Consider the following 16,319-nt stretch of genomic DNA (forward strand, 5'->3'; position numbering starts at 1 on the left):
AGACCCCATGCATGTATTATTTGATGTTTGCATCAAGTAACTAGTAAGATAAAGGCAGAAACGTATGCATCTATCGATCTAAATGCTTACCTCCTGTCCAGATGTCACTTATAACGAATGAGGACATGCCAAAGGGTCAGAAACCTCAGGTTTTGGCCAAACCAGGCGTGCTGGCGTGAGGTTTTCCTTGTCCTGGAAGGAGACCCCATGCATGTATTGCTTGATGTTTGCATCAAATAGATAGTAAGATAAAGGCAGAAACTTATGCATCTATCTATCTATCTATCTATCTATCTATCTATCTATCTATCTATCTATCTATCTATCTATCTATCTATCTGCTTACCTCCTGTCCAGATGTCACTTATAACGAATGAGGACATGCCAAAGGGTCAGAAACCTCAGGTTTTGGCCAAACCAGGCGTGCTGGCGTGAGGTTTTCCTCGTCCTGGAAGAAGACCCCATGCATGTATTGTTTGATGTTTGCATCAAGTAAATAGTAAGATAAAGGCAGAAACGTATGCATCTATCGATCTAAATGCTTAACTCCTGTCCAGATGTCACTTATAACGATTGAGGACATGCCAAAGGGTCAGAAGCCTCAGGTTTTGGCCAAACCAGGCGTGCTGGCGTGAAGTTTTCCTTGTCCTGGAAGGAGACCCCATGCATGTATTGCTTGATGTTTGCATCAAATAGATAGTAAGATAAAGGCAGAAACTTATGCATCTATCTATCTATCTATCTATCTATCTATCTATCTATCTATCTATCTATCTATCTATCTATCTATCTATCTATCTGCTTACCTCCTGTCCAGATGTCACTTATAACGAATGAGGACATGCCAAAGGGTCAGAAACCTCAGGTTTTGGCCAAACCAGGCGTGCTGGCGTGAGGTTTTCCTCATCCTGGAAGGAGACCCCATGCATGTATTGTTTGATGTTTGCATCAAGTAAATAGTAAGATAAAGGCAGAAACGTATGCATCTATCGATCTAAATGCTTAACTCCTGTCCAGATGTCACTTATAACGATTGAGGACATGCCAAAGGGTCAGAAGCCTCAGGTTTTGGCCAAACCAGGCGTGCTGGCGTGAAGTTTTCCTTGTCCTAGAAGAAGACCCCATGCATGTATTATTTGATGTTTGCATCAAGTAACTAGTAAGATAAAGGCAGAAACGTATGCATCTATCGATCTAAATGCTTAACTCCTGTCCAGATGTCACTTATAACGATTGAGGACATGCCAAAGGGTCAGAAGCCTCAGGTTTTGGCCAAACCAGGCGTGCTGGCGTGAAGTTTTCCTCATCCTGGAAGGAGACCCCATGCATGTATTGCTTGATGTTTGCATCAAATAGATAGTAAGATAAAGGCAGAAACTTATGCATCTATCTGTCTATCTATCTATCTATCTATCTATCTATCTATCTATCTATCTATCTATCTATCTATCTATCTATCTATCTATCTATCTATCTGCTTACCTCCTGTCCAGATGTCACTTATAACGAATGAGGACATGCCAAAGGGTCAGAAACCTCAGGTTTTGGCCAAACCAGGCGTGCTGGCGTGAGGTTTTCCTCGTCCTGGAAGAAGACCCCATGCATGTATTGTTTGATGTTTGCATCAAGTAAATAGTAAGATAAAGGCAGAAACGTATGCATCTATCGATCTAAATGCTTAACTCCTGTCCAGATGTCACTTATAACGATTGAGGACATGCCAAAGGGTCAGAAGCCTCAGGTTTTGGCCAAACCAGGCGTGCTGGCGTGAAGTTTTCCTTGTCCTAGAAGAAGACCCCATGCATGTATTATTTGATGTTTGCATCAAGTAACTAGTAAGATAAAGGCAGAAACGTATGCATCTATCGATCTAAATGCTTACCTCCTGTCCAGATGTCACTTATAACGAATGAGGACATGCCAAAGGGTCAGAAACCTCAGGTTTTGGCATCTATCTATCTATCTATCTATCTATCTATCTATCTATCTATCTATCTATCTATCTATCTATCTATCTATCTATCTGCTTACCTCCTGTCCAGATGTCACTTATAACGAATGAGGACATGCCAAAGGGTCAGAAACCTCAGGTTTTGGCCAAACCAGGCGTGCTGGCGTGAGGTTTTCCTCGTCCTGGAAGAAGACCCCATGCATGTATTGTTTGATGTTTGCATCAAGTAAATAGTAGGATAAAGGCAGAAACGTATGCATCTATCGATCTAAATGCTTAACTCCTGTCCAGATGTCACTTATAACGATTGAGGACATGCCAAAGGGTCAGAAGCCTCAGGTTTTGGCCAAACCAGGCGTGCTGGCGTGAAGTTTTCCTCATCCTGGAAGGAGACCCCATGCATGTATTGCTTGATGTTTGCATCAAATAGATAGTAAGATAAAGGCAGAAACTTATGCATCTATCTATCTATCTGTCTATCTATCTATCTATCTATCTATCTATCTATCTATCTATCTATCTATCTATCTATCTATCTATCTATCTATCTATCTATCTATCTATCTATCTGCTTACCTCCTGTCCAGATGTCACTTATAACGAATGAGGACATGCCAAAGGGTCAGAAACCTCAGGTTTTGGCCAAACCAGGCGTGCTGGCGTGAGGTTTTCCTCGTCCTGGAAGAAGACCCCATGCATGTATTGTTTGATGTTTGCATCAAGTAAATAGTAGGATAAAGGCAGAAACGTATGCATCTATCGATCTAAATGCTTAACTCCTGTCCAGATGTCACTTATAACGATTGAGGACATGCCAAAGGGTCAGAAGCCTCAGGTTTTGGCCAAACCAGGCGTGCTGGCGTGAAGTTTTCCTCATCCTGGAAGGAGACCCCATGCATGTATTGCTTGATGTTTGCATCAAATAGATAGTAAGATAAAGGCAGAAACTTATGCATCTATCTATCTATCTGTCTATCTATCTATCTATCTATCTATCTATCTATCTATCTATCTATCTATCTATCTATCTATCTATCTATCTATCTATCTGCTTACCTCCTGTCCAGATGTCACTTATAACGAATGAGGACATGCCAAAGGGTCAGAAACCTCAGGTTTTGGCCAAACCAGGCGTGCTGGCGTGAGGTTTTCCTCGTCCTGGAAGGAGACCCCATGCATGTATTGCTTGATGTTTGCATCAAATAGATAGTAAGATAAAGGTAGAAACTTATGCATCTATCTGTCTATCTATCTATCTATCTATCTATCTATCTATCTATCTATCTATCTATCTATCTATCTATCTATCTATCTATCTATCTATCTATCTATCTATCTATCTATCTGCTTACCTCCTGTCCAGATGTCACTTATAACGAATGAGGACATGCCAAAGGGTCAGAAACCTCAGGTTTTGGCCAAACCAGGCGTGCTGGCGTGAGGTTTTCCTCGTCCTGGAAGAAGACCCCATGCATGTATTGTTTGATGTTTGCATCAAGTAAATAGTAAGATAAAGGCAGAAACGTATGCATCTATCGATCTAAATGCTTAACTCCTGTCCAGATGTCACTTATAACGATTGAGGACATGCCAAAGGGTCAGAAGCCTCAGGTTTTGGCCAAACCAGGCGTGCTGGCGTGAAGTTTTCCTTGTCCTAGAAGAAGACCCCATGCATGTATTATTTGATGTTTGCATCAAGTAACTAGTAAGATAAAGGCAGAAACGTATGCATCTATCGATCTAAATGCTTACCTCCTGTCCAGATGTCACTTATAACGAATGAGGACATGCCAAAGGGTCAGAAACCTCAGGTTTTGGCATCTATCTATCTATCTATCTATCTATCTATCTATCTATCTATCTATCTATCTATCTATCTATCTATCTATCTATCTATCTATCTATCTATCTATCTATCTATCTGCTTACCTCCTGTCCAGATGTCACTTATAACGAATGAGGACATGCCAAAGGGTCAGAAACCTCAGGTTTTGGCCAAACCAGGCGTGCTGGCGTGAGGTTTTCCTCGTCCTGGAAGAAGACCCCATGCATGTATTGTTTGATGTTTGCATCAAGTAAATAGTAGGATAAAGGCAGAAACGTATGCATCTATCGATCTAAATGCTTAACTCCTGTCCAGATGTCACTTATAACGATTGAGGACATGCCAAAGGGTCAGAAGCCTCAGGTTTTGGCCAAACCAGGCGTGCTGGCGTGAAGTTTTCCTCATCCTGGAAGGAGACCCCATGCATGTATTGCTTGATGTTTGCATCAAATAGATAGTAAGATAAAGGCAGAAACTTATGCATCTATCTATCTATCTGTCTATCTATCTATCTATCTATCTATCTATCTATCTATCTATCTATCTATCTGCTTACCTCCTGTCCAGATGTCACTTATAACGAATGAGGACATGCCAAAGGGTCAGAAACCTCAGGTTTTGGCCAAACCAGGCGTGCTGGCGTGAGGTTTTCCTCGTCCTGGAAGAAGACCCCATGCATGTATTGTTTGATGTTTGCATCAAGTAAATAGTAGGATAAAGGCAGAAACGTATGCATCTATCGATCTAAATGCTTAACTCCTGTCCAGATGTCACTTATAACGATTGAGGACATGCCAAAGGGTCAGAAGCCTCAGGTTTTGGCCAAACCAGGCGTGCTGGCGTGAAGTTTTCCTCATCCTGGAAGGAGACCCCATGCATGTATTGCTTGATGTTTGCATCAAATAGATAGTAAGATAAAGGCAGAAACTTATGCATCTATCTATCTATCTGTCTATCTATCTATCTATCTATCTATCTATCTATCTATCTATCTATCTATCTATCTATCTATCTATCTATCTATCTATCTATCTATCTATCTATCTATCTATCTATCTATCTATCTATCTATCTATCTATCTATCTATCTATCTGCTTACCTCCTGTCCAGATGTCACTTATAACGAATGAGGACATGCCAAAGGGTCAGAAACCTCAGGTTTTGGCCAAACCAGGCGTGCTGGCGTGAGGTTTTCCTCGTCCTGGAAGGAGACCCCATGCATGTATTGTTTGATGTTTGCATCAAGTAAATAGTAAGATAAAGGCAGAAACGTATGCATCTATCGATCTAAATGCTTAACTCCTGTCCAGATGTCACTTATAACGATTGAGGACATGCCAAAGGGTCAGAAGCCTCAGGTTTTGGCCAAACCAGGCGTGCTGGCGTGAAGTTTTCCTCATCCTGGAAGGAGACCCCATGCATGTATTGCTTGATGTTTGCATCAAATAGATAGTAAGATAAAGGCAGAAACTTATGCATCTATCTATCTATCTGTCTATCTATCTATCTATCTATCTATCTATCTATCTATCTATCTATCTATCTATCTATCTATCTGCTTACCTCCTGTCCAGATGTCACTTATAACGAATGAGGACATGCCAAAGGGTCAGAAACCTCAGGTTTTGGCCAAACCAGGCGTGCTGGCGTGAGGTTTTCCTCGTCCTGGAAGAAGACCCCATGCATGTATTGTTTGATGTTTGCATCAAGTAAATAGTAAGATAAAGGCAGAAACGTATGCATCTATCGATCTAAATGCTTAACTCCTGTCCAGATGTCACTTATAACGATTGAGGACATGCCAAAGGGTCAGAAGCCTCAGGTTTTGGCCAAACCAGGCGTGCTGGCGTGAAGTTTTCCTTGTCCTAGAAGAAGACCCCATGCATGTATTATTTGATGTTTGCATCAAGTAACTAGTAAGATAAAGGCAGAAACGTATGCATCTATCGATCTAAATGCTTACCTCCTGTCCAGATGTCACTTATAACGAATGAGGACATGCCAAAGGGTCAGAAACCTCAGGTTTTGGCCAAACCAGGCGTGCTGGCGTGAGGTTTTCCTTGTCCTGGAAGGAGACCCCATGCATGTATTGCTTGATGTTTGCATCAAATAGATAGTAAGATAAAGGCAGAAACTTATGCATCTATCTATCTATCTATCTATCTATCTATCTATCTATCTATCTATCTATCTATCTATCTATCTATCTATCTATCTATCTGCTTACCTCCTGTCCAGATGTCACTTATAACGAATGAGGACATGCCAAAGGGTCAGAAACCTCAGGTTTTGGCCAAACCAGGCGTGCTGGCGTGAGGTTTTCCTCATCCTGGAAGGAGACCCCATGCATGTATTGTTTGATGTTTGCATCAAGTAAATAGTAAGATAAAGGCAGAAACGTATGCATCTATCTATCTATCTATCTATCTATCTATCTATCTATCTATCTATCTATCTATCTATCTATCTATCTATCTATCTATCTATCTATCTATCTATCTATCTATCTATCTATCTATCTATCTATCTATCTATCTATCTATCTATCTGCTTACCTCCTGTCCAGATGTCACTTATAACGAATGAGGACATGCCAAAGGGTCAGAAACCTCAGGTTTTGGCCAAACCAGGCGTGCTGGCGTGAGGTTTTCCTCATCCTGGAAGGAGACCCCATGCATGTATTGTTTGATGTTTGCATCAAGTAAATAGTAAGATAAAGGCAGAAACGTATGCATCTATCGATCTAAATGCTTAACTCCTGTCCAGATGTCACTTATAACGATTGAGGACATGCCAAAGGGTCAGAAGCCTCAGGTTTTGGCCAAACCAGGCGTGCTGGCGTGAAGTTTTCCTTGTCCTGGAAGGAGACCCCATGCATGTATTGCTTGATGTTTGCATCAAATAGATAGTAAGATAAAGGCAGAAACTTATGCATCTATCTATCTATCTATCTATCTATCTATCTATCTATCTATCTATCTATCTATCTATCTATCTATCTATCTATCTATCTATCTATCTATCTATCTATCTATCTATCTATCTGCTTACCTCCTGTCCAGATGTCACTTATAACGAATGAGGACATGCCAAAGGGTCAGAAACCTCAGGTTTTGGCCAAACCAGGCGTGCTGGCGTGAGGTTTTCCTCATCCTGGAAGGAGACCCCATGCATGTATTGTTTGATGTTTGCATCAAGTAAATAGTAAGATAAAGGCAGAAACGTATGCATCTATCTATCTATCTATCTATCTATCTATCTATCTATCTATCTATCTATCTATCTATCTATCTATCTATCTATCTATCTATCTATCTATCTATCTATCTATCTATCTATCTATCTATCTATCTATCTGCTTACCTCCTGTCCAGATGTCACTTATAACGAATGAGGACATGCCAAAGGGTCAGAAACCTCAGGTTTTGGCCAAACCAGGCGTGCTGGCGTGAGGTTTTCCTCATCCTGGAAGGAGACCCCATGCATGTATTGTTTGATGTTTGCATCAAGTAAATAGTAAGATAAAGGCAGAAACGTATGCATCTATCGATCTAAATGCTTAACTCCTGTCCAGATGTCACTTATAACGATTGAGGACATGCCAAAGGGTCAGAAGCCTCAGGTTTTGGCCAAACCAGGCGTGCTGGCGTGAGGTTTTCCTTGTCCTGGAAGGAGACCCCATGCATGTATTGCTTGATGTTTGCATCAAATAGATAGTAAGATAAAGGCAGAAACTTATGCATCTATCTATCTATCTATCTATCTATCTATCTATCTATCTATCTATCTATCTATCTATCTATCTATCTATCTATCTGCTTACCTCCTGTCCAGATGTCACTTATAACGAATGAGGACATGCCAAAGGGTCAGAAACCTCAGGTTTTGGCCAAACCAGGCGTGCTGGCGTGAGGTTTTCCTCATCCTGGAAGGAGACCCCATGCATGTATTGTTTGATGTTTGCATCAAGTAAATAGTAAGATAAAGGCAGAAACGTATGCATCTATCGATCTAAATGCTTAACTCCTGTCCAGATGTCACTTATAACGATTGAGGACATGCCAAAGGGTCAGAAGCCTCAGGTTTTGGCCAAACCAGGCGTGCTGGCGTGAAGTTTTCCTTGTCCTAGAAGAAGACCCCATGCATGTATTATTTGATGTTTGCATCAAGTAACTAGTAAGATAAAGGCAGAAACTTATGCATCTATCGATCTAAATGCTTAACTCCTGTCCAGATGTCACTTATAACGATTGAGGACATGCCAAAGGGTCAGAAGCCTCAGGTTTTGGCCAAACCAGGCGTGCTGGCGTGAAGTTTTCCTCATCCTGGAAGGAGACCCCATGCATGTATTGCTTGATGTTTGCATCAAATAGATAGTAAGATAAAGGCAGAAACTTATGCATCTATCTATCTATCTGTCTATCTATCTATCTATCTATCTATCTATCTATCTATCTATCTATCTATCTATCTATCTATCTATCTATCTATCTATCTATCTATCTATCTATCTATCTATCTGCTTACCTCCTGTCCAGATGTCACTTATAACGAATGAGGACATGCCAAAGGGTCAGAAACCTCAGGTTTTGGCCAAACCAGGCGTGCTGGCGTGAGGTTTTCCTCGTCCTGGAAGAAGACCCCATGCATGTATTGTTTGATGTTTGCATCAAGTAAATAGTAAGATAAAGGCAGAAACGTATGCATCTATCGATCTAAATGCTTAACTCCTGTCCAGATGTCACTTATAACGATTGAGGACATGCCAAAGGGTCAGAAGCCTCAGGTTTTGGCCAAACCAGGCGTGCTGGCGTGAAGTTTTCCTTGTCCTAGAAGAAGACCCCATGCATGTATTATTTGATGTTTGCATCAAGTAACTAGTAAGATAAAGGCAGAAACGTATGCATCTATCGATCTAAATGCTTACCTCCTGTCCAGATGTCACTTATAACGAATGAGGACATGCCAAAGGGTCAGAAACCTCAGGTTTTGGCCAAACCAGGCGTGCTGGCGTGAGGTTTTCCTTGTCCTGGAAGGAGACCCCATGCATGTATTGCTTGATGTTTGCATCAAATAGATAGTAAGATAAAGGCAGAAACTTATGCATCTATCTATCTATCTATCTATCTATCTATCTATCTATCTATCTATCTATCTATCTATCTGCTTACCTCCTGTCCAGATGTCACTTATAACGAATGAGGACATGCCAAAGGGTCAGAAACCTCAGGTTTTGGCCAAACCAGGCGTGCTGGCGTGAGGTTTTCCTCGTCCTGGAAGAAGACCCCATGCATGTATTGTTTGATGTTTGCATCAAGTAAATAGTAAGATAAAGGCAGAAACGTATGCATCTATCGATCTAAATGCTTAACTCCTGTCCAGATGTCACTTATAACGATTGAGGACATGCCAAAGGGTCAGAAGCCTCAGGTTTTGGCCAAACCAGGCGTGCTGGCGTGAAGTTTTCCTTGTCCTGGAAGGAGACCCCATGCATGTATTGCTTGATGTTTGCATCAAATAGATAGTAAGATAAAGGCAGAAACTTATGCATCTATCTATCTATCTATCTATCTATCTATCTATCTATCTATCTATCTATCTATCTATCTATCTATCTATCTATCTGCTTACCTCCTGTCCAGATGTCACTTATAACGAATGAGGACATGCCAAAGGGTCAGAAACCTCAGGTTTTGGCCAAACCAGGCGTGCTGGCGTGAGGTTTTCCTCATCCTGGAAGGAGACCCCATGCATGTATTGTTTGATGTTTGCATCAAGTAAATAGTAAGATAAAGGCAGAAACGTATGCATCTATCGATCTAAATGCTTAACTCCTGTCCAGATGTCACTTATAACGATTGAGGACATGCCAAAGGGTCAGAAGCCTCAGGTTTTGGCCAAACCAGGCGTGCTGGCGTGAAGTTTTCCTTGTCCTAGAAGAAGACCCCATGCATGTATTATTTGATGTTTGCATCAAGTAACTAGTAAGATAAAGGCAGAAACGTATGCATCTATCGATCTAAATGCTTAACTCCTGTCCAGATGTCACTTATAACGATTGAGGACATGCCAAAGGGTCAGAAGCCTCAGGTTTTGGCCAAACCAGGCGTGCTGGCGTGAAGTTTTCCTCATCCTGGAAGGAGACCCCATGCATGTATTGCTTGATGTTTGCATCAAATAGATAGTAAGATAAAGGCAGAAACTTATGCATCTATCTATCTATCTGTCTATCTATCTATCTATCTATCTATCTATCTATCTATCTATCTATCTATCTATCTATCTATCTATCTATCTATCTATCTATCTGCTTACCTCCTGTCCAGATGTCACTTATAACGAATGAGGACATGCCAAAGGGTCAGAAACCTCAGGTTTTGGCCAAACCAGGCGTGCTGGCGTGAGGTTTTCCTCGTCCTGGAAGAAGACCCCATGCATGTATTGTTTGATGTTTGCATCAAGTAAATAGTAAGATAAAGGCAGAAACGTATGCATCTATCGATCTAAATGCTTAACTCCTGTCCAGATGTCACTTATAACGATTGAGGACATGCCAAAGGGTCAGAAGCCTCAGGTTTTGGCCAAACCAGGCGTGCTGGCGTGAAGTTTTCCTTGTCCTAGAAGAAGACCCCATGCATGTATTATTTGATGTTTGCATCAAGTAACTAGTAAGATAAAGGCAGAAACGTATGCATCTATCGATCTAAATGCTTACCTCCTGTCCAGATGTCACTTATAACGAATGAGGACATGCCAAAGGGTCAGAAACCTCAGGTTTTGGCCAAACCAGGCGTGCTGGCGTGAGGTTTTCCTTGTCCTGGAAGGAGACCCCATGCATGTATTGCTTGATGTTTGCATCAAATAGATAGTAAGATAAAGGCAGAAACTTATGCATCTATCTATCTATCTGTCTATCTATCTATCTATCTATCTATCTATCTATCTATCTATCTATCTATCTATCTATCTATCTATCTGCTTACCTCCTGTCCAGATGTCACTTATAACGAATGAGGACATGCCAAAGGGTCAGAAACCTCAGGTTTTGGCCAAACCAGGCGTGCTGGCGTGAGGTTTTCCTCGTCCTGTAAGGAGACCCCATGCATGTATTGTTTGATGTTTGCATCAAGTAAATAGTAAGATAAAGGCAGAAACGTATGCATCTATCGATCTAAATGCTTAACTCCTGTCCAGATGTCACTTATAACGATTGAGGACATGCCAAAGGGTCAGAAGCCTCAGGTTTTGGCCAAACCAGGCGTGCTGGCGTGAAGTTTTCCTCATCCTGGAAGGAGACCCCATGCATGTATTGCTTGATGTTTGCATCAAATAGATAGTAAGATAAAGGCAGAAACTTATGCATCTATCTATCTATCTATCTATCTATCTATCTATCTATCTATCTATCTATCTATCTATCTATCTATCTATCTATCTATCTATCTATCTATCTATCTATCTATCTATCTATCTGCTTACCTCCTGTCCAGATGTCACTTATAACGAATGAGGACATGCCAAAGGGTCAGAAACCTCAGTTTTGGCCAAACCAGGCGTGCTGGCGTGAGGTTTTCCTCGTCCTGGAAGAAGACCCCATGCATGTATTGTTTGATGTTTGCATCAAGTAAATAGTAAGATAAAGGCAGAAACGTATGCATCTATCGATCTAAATGCTTAACTCCTGTCCAGATGTCACTTATAACGATTGAGGACATGCCAAAGGGTCAGAAACCTCAGGTTTTGGCCAAACCAGGCGTGCTGGCGTGAGGTTTTCCTCATCCTGGAAGGAGACCCCATGCATGTATTGTTTGATGTTTGCATCAAGTAAATAGTAAGATAAAGGCAGAAACGTATGCATCTATCGATCTAAATGCTTAACTCCTGTCCAGATGTCACTTATAACGATTGAGGACATGCCAAAGGGTCAGAAGCCTCAGGTTTTGGCCAAACCAGGCGTGCTGGCGTGAAGTTTTCCTTGTCCTAGAAGAAGACCCCATGCATGTATTATTTGATGTTTGCATCAAGTAACTAGTAAGATAAAGGCAGAAACGTATGCATCTATCGATCTAAATGCTTACCTCCTGTCCAGATGTCACTTATAACGAATGAGGACATGCCAAAGGGTCAGAAACCTCAGGTTTTGGCCAAACCAGGCGTGCTGGCGTGAGGTTTTCCTTGTCCTGGAAGGAGACCCCATGCATGTATTGCTTGATGTTTGCATCAAATAGATAGTAAGATAAAGGCAGAAACTTATGCATCTATCTATCTATCTATCTATCTATCTATCTATCTATCTATCTATCTATCTATCTATCTATCTATCTATCTATCTATCTATCTATCTATCTGCTTACCTCCTGTCCAGATGTCACTTATAACGAATGAGGACATGCCAAAGGGTCAGAAACCTCAGGTTTTGGCCAAACCAGGCGTGCTGGCGTGAGGTTTTCCTCATCCTGGAAGGAGACCCCATGCATGTATTGTTTGATGTTTGCATCAAGTAAATAGTAAGATAAAGGCAGAAACGTATGCATCTATCTATCTATCTATCTATCTATCTATCTATCTATCTATCTATCTATCTATCTATCTATCTATCTATCTATCTATCTATCTATCTATCTATCTATCTATCTATCTATCTATCTATCTATCTATCTGCTTACCTCCTGTCCAGATGTCACTTATAACGAATGAGGACATGCCAAAGGGTCAGAAACCTCAGGTTTTGGCCAAACCAGGCGTGCTGGCGTGAGGTTTTCCTCATCCTGGAAGGAGACCCCATGCATGTATTGTTTGATGTTTGCATCAAGTAAATAGTAAGATAAAGGCAGAAACGTATGCATCTATCGATCTAAATGCTTAACTCCTGTACAGATGTCACTTATAACGATTGAGGACATGCCAAAGGGTCAGAAGCCTCAGGTTTTGGCCAAACCAGGCGTGCTGGCGTGAGGTTTTCCTTGTCCTGGAAGGAGACCCCATGCATGTATTGCTTGATGTTTGCATCAAATAGATAGTAAGATAAAGGCAGAAACTTATGCATCTATCTATCTATCTATCTATCTATCTATCTATCTATCTATCTATCTATCTATCTATCTATCTGCTTACCTCCTGTCCAGATGTCACTTATAACGAATGAGGACATGCCAAAGGGTCAGAAACCTCAGGTTTTGGCCAAACCAGGCGTGCTGGCGTGAGGTTTTCCTCATCCTGGAAGGAGACCCCATGCATGTATTGTTTGATGTTTGCATCAAGTAAATAGTAAGATAAAGGCAGAAACGTATGCATCTATCGATCTAAATGCTTAACTCCTGTCCAGATGTCACTTATAACGATTGAGGACATGCCAAAGGGTCAGAAGCCTCAGGTTTTGGCCAAACCAGGCGTGCTGGCGTGAAGTTTTCCTTGTCCTAGAAGAAGACCCCATGCATGTATTATTTGATGTTTGCATCAAGTAACTAGTAAGATAAAGGCAGAAACGTATGCATCTATCGATCTAAATGCTTAACTCCTGTCCAGATGTCACTTATAACGATTGAGGACATGCCAAAGGGTCAGAAGCCTCAGGTTTTGGCCAAACCAGGCGTGCTGGCGTGAAGTTTTCCTCATCCTGGAAGGAGACCCCATGCATGTATTGCTTGATGTTTGCATCAAATAGATAGTAAGATAAAGGCAGAAACTTATGCATCTATCTATCTATCTGTCTATCTATCTATCTATCTATCTATCTATCTATCTATCTATCTATCTATCTGCTTACCTCCTGTCCAAATGTCACTTATAACGAATGAGGACATGCCAAAGGGTCAGAAACCTCAGGTTTTGGCCAAACCAGGCGTGCTGGCGTGAGGTTTTCCTCGTCCTGGAAGAAGACCCCATGCATGTATTGTTTGATGTTTGCATCAAGTAAATAGTAAGATAAAGGCAGAAACGTATGCATCTATCGATCTAAATGCTTAACTCCTGTCCAGATGTCACTTATAACGATTGAGGACATGCCAAAGGGTCAGAAGCCTCAGGTTTTGGCCAAACCAGGCGTGCTGGCGTGAAGTTTTCCTTGTCCTAGAAGAAGACCCCATGCATGTATTATTTGATGTTTGCATCAAGTAACTAGTAAGATAAAGGCAGAAACGTATGCATCTATCGATCTAAATGCTTACCTCCTGTCCAGATGTCACTTATAACGAATGAGGACATGCCAAAGGGTCAGAAACCTCAGGTTTTGGCCAAACCAGGCGTGCTGGCGTGAGGTTTTCCTTGTCCTGGAAGGAGACCCCATGCATGTATTGCTTGATGTTTGCATCAAATAGATAGTAAGATAAAGGCAGAAACTTATGCATCTATCTATCTATCTATCTATCTATCTATCTATCTATCTATCTATCTATCTATCTATCTATCTATCTATCTATCTATCTATCTATCTATCTATCTATCTATCTATCTATCTGCTTACCTCCTGTCCAGATGTCACTTATAACGAATGAGGACATGCCAAAGGGTCAGAAACCTCAGGTTTTGGCCAAACCAGGCGTGCTGGCGTGAGGTTTTCCTCGTCCTGGAAGAAGACCCCATGCATGTATTGTTTGATGTTTGCATCAAGTAAATAGTAAGATAAAGGCAGAAACGTATGCATCTATCGATCTAAATGCTTAACTCCTGTCCAGATGTCACTTATAACGATTGAGGACATGCCAAAGGGTCAGAAGCCTCAGGTTTTGGCCAAACCAGGCGTGCTGGCGTGAAGTTTTCCTTGTCCTGGAAGGAGACCCCATGCATGTATTGCTTGATGTTTGCATCAAATAGATAGTAAGATAAAGGCAGAAACTTATGCATCTATCTATCTATCTATCTATCTATCTATCTATCTATCTATCTATCTATCTATCTATCTATCTATCTATCTATCTATCTATCTATCTATCTATCTATCTATCTATCTATCTATCTATCTATCTGCTTACCTCCTGTCCAGATGTCACTTATAACGAATGAGGACATGCCAAAGGGTCAGAAACCTCAGGTTTTGGCCAAACCAGGCGTGCTGGCGTGAGGTTTTCCTCATCCTGGAAGGAGACCCCATGCATGTATTGTTTGATGTTTGCATCAAGTAAATAGTAAGATAAAGGCAGAAACGTATGCATCTATCGATCTAAATGCTTAACTCCTGTCCAGATGTCACTTATAACGATTGAGGACATGCCAAAGGGTCAGAAGCCTCAGGTTTTGGCCAAACCAGGCGTGCTGGCGTGAAGTTTTCCTTGTCCTAGAAGAAGACCCCATGCATGTATTATTTGATGTTTGCATCAAGTAACTAGTAAGATAAAGGCAGAAACGTATGCATCTATCGATCTAAATGCTTAACTCCTGTCCAGATGTCACTTATAACGATTGAGGACATGCCAAAGGGTCAGAAGCCTCAGGTTTTGGCCAAACCAGGCGTGCTGGCGTGAAGTTTTCCTCATCCTGGAAGGAGACCCCATGCATGTATTGCTTGATGTTTGCATCAAATAGATAGTAAGATAAAGGCAGAAACTTATGCATCTATCTATCTATCTGTCTATCTATCTATCTATCTATCTATCTATCTATCTATCTATCTATCTATCTATCTATCTATCTATCTATCTATCTATCTGCTTACCTCCTGTCCAGATGTCACTTATAACGAATGAGGACATGCCAAAGGGTCAGAAACCTCAGGTTTTGGCCAAACCAGGCGTGCTGGCGTGAGGTTTTCCTCGTCCTGGAAGAAGACCCCATGCATGTATTGTTTGATGTTTGCATCAAGTAAATAGTAAGATAAAGGCAGAAACGTATGCATCTATCGATCTAAATGCTTAACTCCTGTCCAGATGTCACTTATAACGATTGAGGACATGCCAAAGGGTCAGAAGCCTCAGGTTTTGGCCAAACCAGGCGTGCTGGCGTGAAGTTTTCCTTGTCCTAGAAGAAGACCCCATGCATGTATTATTTGATGTTTGCATCAAGTAACTAGTAAGATAAAGGCAGAAACGTATGCATCTATCGATCTAAATGCTTACCTCCTGTCCAGATGTCACTTATAACGAATGAGGACATGCCAAAGGGTCAGAAACCTCAGGTTTTGGCATCTATCTATCTATCTATCTATCTATCTATCTATCTATCTATCTATCTATCTATCTATCTATCTATCTATCTATCTATCTATCTGCTTACCTCCTGTCCAGATGTCACTTATAACGAATGAGGACATGCCAAAGGGTCAGAAACCTCAGTTTTGGCCAAACCAGGCGTGCTGGCGTGAGGTTTTCCTCATCCTGGAAGGAGACCCCATGCATGTATTGTTTGATGTTTGCATCAAGTAAATAGTAAGATAAAGGCAGAAACGTATGCATCTATCGATCTAAATGCTTAACTCCTGTCCAGATGTCACTTATAACGATTGAGGACATGCCAAAGGGTCAGAAGCCTCAGGTTTTGGCCAAACCAGGCGTGCTGGCGTGAGGTTTTCCTTGTCCTGGAAGGAGACCCCATGCATGTATTGCTTGATG

Source organism: Brachyhypopomus gauderio, chromosome 3 (genome assembly GCF_052324685.1).
Source record: "Brachyhypopomus gauderio isolate BG-103 chromosome 3, BGAUD_0.2, whole genome shotgun sequence".
Classification (NCBI taxonomy): Eukaryota; Metazoa; Chordata; class Actinopteri; order Gymnotiformes; family Hypopomidae; genus Brachyhypopomus; species Brachyhypopomus gauderio.